Below are 6,116 nucleotides of genomic sequence, written 5' to 3' on the forward strand. Positions count from 1 at the left end.
CTCTCTTTCTTTCTCCTGCTGTTGAATTAAGTTTAAGCCTAAGTATTTCACCTAGATCATCATTACCATTGGTGGTCGTTGAGGAAGAGATGGTACTTTCCTGACGTATAACATTAAACTTGTGCTAAGCACTTTTTTCAATCAAAGCAGGCTTCTTCTAACATGTTCTGTTTTCATAGCTGTCGGCCCTCAGGCAGCGCCTCTGCAGACTCCAGCACTTCAGAGCGTTTCTGTTGGGAACACTGTTCAGATGATTTGTCACACGGGCTGGAATGCTGCGAGAGGTGTTCACTGGTATAAACAGAAAATGCGAGAACATCTGCAACTTGTTTACATCGTACGGAGACAGTCACATCCAGCTGGGAGATTTTCTGGAGAAGTTAATGAGAATAGAACTATTTATACGCTTGTGATTAACAATGTCCAGAGAAATGATTCTGGTCTGTACATCTGTGCTGGTAGGAAATCGGGAGGTCATCCGTTCAGATTCGGAAAAGGATCGAAATTGCTCATAGCAGGTAAGGACAAAGACCGATTTGTAGAATTTATTATCAATACCTGCAATATTGAACGATAATTTAATGTAACCTCACAATCTCATCAGGCTCTCCCACCATTATTCTCTTATCTCCATCACCGAATGCAACCTTTTCGATGGAAACTGTCCCATTGATGTGTTTAGTGAGCAACCTCATCTCTGATATCCTTCACTTCGTCTGGAATGTTTCCACTTGGGATGCCAAAAGTTGGCCAGATTCTGTGGCGATAGATTCCACTGGGGCAAATAGTATCAGAAGTCATATTAGAGTGCCAGCAGAAGTTTGGAAAAAATACTTCACCTGTGCTTGTTCGGTTCAACTCAACACAACTACAATTCTGGTCAGTCAGAGTTCCTCGTATCAGAGAGGTAAATATTGATTATATTTGTTCACGCTTTGCTTAGAGTTAATATGAGACTTTATTGTGAACATGACGATCATTAACCGTCAAAGTTCCTCCCTTACTTTGTATCAATATCAAACGAACATTTACTTCTTTCAAAACACTCAATCTTTTGCTGTTTAGCATTCTGAATGTTTATTAGTCGAAGCAAACCAGTCTTAGTAGTACTATATTAGCATATTGTTAGTAGGATTCTGAACTTTTGCTAATTAAAATGGGAATATTATTAGCTATGTCTAGTTCGCCAATTTTCCTCTTGATTCATATGAAAAAAAATCCGTATACATGCATTCATATTCTGAACATAATTTAACACAATTGGTGATTAAATTTAAAAGAACTTAAAAATAGTGTTCCTCTGAAGAATCCACCAAAACATCGTTTTGATAATAATATCACCATATGCAACTGTCCTCACATCCCTTTTTCTCGTGCTGTTTGCACCATTTCCATTTGATGCATGAATCTCATTTATATTAATTGTGTTCCAATTTTGATTAAAACTATGTTTCCCCAGCGCATTTCATTAGTTCTCTGCTTTGTAATTCTTTGCTTGAGGTAAATTTTAATGCTTCCCTTATCACTATTTGACCTTATGTTTCATTTTACTTTTATTTTTTTCCACGTAGTTGACAAAAACCACTAGTCCATCTCCCTGTCAAGGTCCTGATTTTCCAACATTGCACATCGCCTTCTTATTTGAATAAAAAAAGACGATAAAATATTTCACCCATTCGAATGTCATTCCAAAAGAAATATAAACTATGAAGTTTGTTAAGGAGAAAAGTAACAGTTTTAACGCAGTATTTGTAAAGTAACATAGCCCCTTGCAGAGTCAAAAGTGTACAAGAAATGTAAGGTGTACCGAATTCCGGAAATTCGGGGTAACTTGCCTTCCAAGATGCTTCACTTTATTGTTTGCAAAAATTAATATAAATTTCACATTGAAAACACCTGCTTTCAATGGTTAAATACTAAATTGCCTAACTGATGGGTGTGTTAAGATGCAACTTTAAGCATTATATTGTTTACTCAAGTTGCAGCGTGTGCTGGCAAGACCTATATCAAGCTACAGTCACCAATTATTTTGATTTAGCATTGATGGTTCCTCGTGAGCTGTCTGCAAGTGGAGTGTGGTTAGGTTGTGGATTTTTAAATATACTTCTGCCTTCTGCAGAGCATCCTGAATTTCATTGCATTTTAATGTTTTATGGGAGTTCATCGGTACTGATTGTCCTGGTTATGATATTTACTGTCTACGTGGGTTGGAGCTGCAGGAATTCTGACTCAGGTAGGAAGTGTCCTTTGGTGTTGTATATCATCTTTGTATCCCGAACTCAATGCATTTTAAATAAAGATCTGACATATATTTTACATCAGGAAACTGGCACATGCATCAGAAATCCACAGACTATTCACCACGTGATCCAAAGCCGGAGGTAAATGCATGAAAATCGTTTTTTTCCCCTCTCTCTGAATGTATTCTTTCCTTTCGCTGGTTTTATGAAAGGCTTAAGAGATATGGGTTAGGCAACATCAGATTACTGATCATTTAATTGCGATAAATGTAATTTGCAACAGTTTGCCATTTTCGCAGCAATGAATGTAATTGGAAATGCCAATTGGATATTTAATATCAGTAATTATGAATAATTGCAGAATGAATCCTTCATTGATGAGGAGGTAAGTGTGTTAGACAAATTTGACGATGGCTCCTGGATGTAAGGAAGACAATGACAAGATTCAGTTTAGATGATTAATTAGTTTAAATCATGTCATGAAGCGAAATGCATGAATTTATAAGAAAGTGGCCAAATGGGAGAATGTTTGCAAAGTTACATTGTTTTATAAAATGGTCTTTTATTTTCATATAGCCCCTCACTTTTCTTTCTTCATGTCTCATTCTGTGTTTCTACTAATCTTTCTGACTCGTATCACTGTAACAACTATGTAGTTTACTCCACTTGTGGTTTACACCAGAAAGACTTGCAGTGTTCTGGCTTTGTAACAAGGGGACACAACCTTTAAATAAGATCGAGCACTTTAGAGGTGACATATACAAGGGCATGGGATGTATGGAATGTCTCGCCCCTTTTCTTCTTTGGTGAGGTCGATGTTCAATTGGGAAATGATTGTGGTCACATGGAGATAGAACGAGCTATTATCTAGCTGAAGGAGGTGGGGGTCGGATCAGCTTAAAGTGTTGAATCGCCACACACTGTTCCTATGTCTTTTTGATGGAAACGGTTTCTGATTTCTTCTATAGACCCTCTACGCTGAATTGGCCTTTAATGAAGATCTGATACTTTGATGGGACGAACACTCATGAAATGTTTTCTCTTATTGGAAAGTCAGTAACAAGCGCTCTTTAGGAGTAATTGAAAGAACCTTTCCTCGAACTTGTACTGTGCCTATGTATTTTAAGACCCATTAACAAGAAGGTGGAAATTTACCTCGAAAGAGCATCTGACACAATTGACTCTAGAGCGTGAAACTATCGCCAGACGAAGATTTCACTATCTCTGACCAATGTCATTCTTAATTATCTGATGAATTCCCACTCCGAAGTGGGATTGATCAAAACAGAAGTGATTCAACCACTATTAAGGACTGTTTTGATTCTTGTTTTTTATTATTCTCTCAGGTATGTGGACATTGCTGTCAAGGTCAATACACATTAAGAATCCTAAATGATTATTTAGAAGATAATACAAAGTTTCACATGTATCTGATGTAGATGTTGAATGACAGGGATATCAAAGTGTCATTTAAGATGATGATAAATATGTTGAACTCGTGGCACTGGTAGAATAACTGCATATTTATAAATTATTATGACGACAAGTTTGGATTCGAATGTCTGCTTTAATTTGATTTGATTCATTGTTGTCACACATTCCTAAGCACAGTGAAAAGTTTTGTATTGCGAGCAGGGAAGGCAGATCATAACACAGAGTGTTTGCAGACTTAGAATTGAGGTTTGAAGTGTGGAATGGTTGTAAAAAATGTGAGAATAAGATCAGCTATACAGAGCTCAGAAAAATTCGAGCGATGTCAAAGCCATTTCGTAGGCTCCTCGGACCCTGCTAGATATATCCCTGTTAATATCAATTCTGGTTTTGGACATTTCTTCTAAATGACATTTGTGATCTCATAAATGTCTCATAAAGTAGCAGAAATCTGGAAATGACGGTGGCGTAGCTCATCCACTCTTTCAACTCAATTTCTCTTCCTGTTCGTCGGTTTAGTTTCTACCAACTTACCTTTTGGAGAGTGGTAATTCAGCCACAGCGGCATTACGCTCATTGAATATGGTGGTCGGCTGGATGATTAATTACGAAGCAGTGGCTCAGGGCCTGACCGGGACTTTCGGGGAGTTCCCCATGTTCAATGTGTGGACCGATTGTGACATTGACTCCCAGCGTGGGCAACAACTGGATCTAGGCTTTGACAGTCTAGTGCGTAACAATGGCTGCGATCCCAGGAGCGAGACCAGCGCAGCGATGTCATTTCCCCGACGTCTGCACCAATGACGAGGGCAGTGGAAATTGAGTCAGTGTGGGGGAAAGTTTGTCAATCTGTCGAATGTTTCGCCATCGTCGGACCTGCAGTCCCAGCATGGTGAAGCATCCAAGAAACACTTAATCATAATAAGAACTGCAAAGTTTAACTTTTATCTTTTATTGTGATATACTATGACTGACTGTAATGTTAACTTTGAAATTTGTTCCTTCTTCCTTATTACCACCTTGTTAAGGTTTTGTTCCCAGGTACTTGTGCCTAAGCTGGTGCGTATGTGGAGACATTGAAAAGTTTTCAGTGTACTCTTGTACATTTTTTCTTGAGTACATGTAACAATAACGTCTAAATTAAAAAAAAATTAGAAAATCAAATAAAAAATCAAAATCAAATCGATGAACCAACAAAACTCATGCAAAGATTTCCATTTTATGACATTAAAATATCCAGTATTCTGGACAGTGAGGAAGGCTATCAAAAATTGCAGCAGGACCTTGATCAGCTGGGGAAGTATGCCTCGAAATTGCAAATGCAGTTTATTATAGATAAGTGCAATGTCTTGCAATTTGGAATCTCAAATCAAGGCAGGAGTTTCCTGTTGTATGATCGGGCCTTAGGGAGTGGAATGGAACACAGTGACCCTGGAATTCAGGTGCAGAGGTAGACAGAGCAGTGAAGGCGTCTTTTGGTACACTGGCTTTCTTCAGTAAAGGCATTGAGTATCGAAGTTGGGAAGTTATGCTGCAGTTATACAGGACATTGGTGAGCCTGCACTTGGAGTATTGCAGTCTGCATTATATATCTTGCTGTAGGAAGAATGTTATTAAACTGCAAAGAGTGCAGAAGAAATTTACAAGGATTTACGACTCCACAGTGTGAGGTGTATGGGGAGTTTGGACAAGCTAGGACTTTTTTTGTTAAGAGTGCCCGAGGCGGAGTGGAGAATCTTATAGAAGTGCATACGATAATAAGAGGCATGGATCGGGTGAATGCACTCAATATTTTTCTCAGTGCTGGGGAATCGAGGACGAGAGGACATCAGTTTAATGTTAGAAGGTAAGGAATAAAGGGAAACTGAGGGGCAACACTTTGTTTACTCAGAAGGTGACGTTCATATGGAATGACCTGCCACTGGAAATGGTTGAGGCAGGTCCAATAACAACACTTAAAAGACATTTGGACAAATACATGAAAACGAAATGTTCAGAAGGATATGTACCAACTGCAGGGAATGAGCGTAGCATCAGTGGACATTTTGGTCAACATGGACCACTTTGGGCTAATGCACCTTTCAACCACGCTGTTGGTCTCCATGACTCGATATGGAAATGACAGCTTGAAAGCGAATTGAAAGCAGATGAAATAAAAGAACAAAAGAAAAGATGGTCCTCACAGAAGAAAGGGGAAACAAGAGGGGAAAAAGGGAATAGAGGGAAAATTGAGAGTTTGATTTTAGATGTTGGCAACGAAAGAGAAAAAGCAAACATAAAAAATGGTTAAGGTTGAAAGTAGGATAATATTAATTCTCACAAAGTTGACAACTCGAACTAGAGCGGTGCTTGCATCATTATCAGAGGATCGGGGAGTATCATTAGGTAAAACAAAAGCACATCGTAGGTTCAAATGAACTCGTGCGGAAAGTCTGCACAAATTGT

The 6,116-nt window shown here is 38.6% G+C and overlaps 1 long non-coding RNA gene across 1 annotated transcript; it reads left to right on the forward strand.

The window, feature by feature from the left end:
- Window positions 1–855: 855 nt before the first annotated feature.
- LOC122552425 lies at window positions 856–4,562 on the forward strand. Its single transcript, XR_006312391.1, has 4 exons — window positions 856–907; window positions 2,120–2,233; window positions 2,323–2,381; window positions 3,209–4,562. It is a non-coding gene; the product is annotated as an uncharacterized LOC122552425 (long non-coding RNA).
- The last annotated feature ends 1,554 nt before the right edge of the window (window positions 4,563–6,116 follow it).

This window comes from Chiloscyllium plagiosum, chromosome 8 (genome assembly GCF_004010195.1).
Source record: "Chiloscyllium plagiosum isolate BGI_BamShark_2017 chromosome 8, ASM401019v2, whole genome shotgun sequence".
Classification (NCBI taxonomy): Eukaryota; Metazoa; Chordata; class Chondrichthyes; order Orectolobiformes; family Hemiscylliidae; genus Chiloscyllium; species Chiloscyllium plagiosum.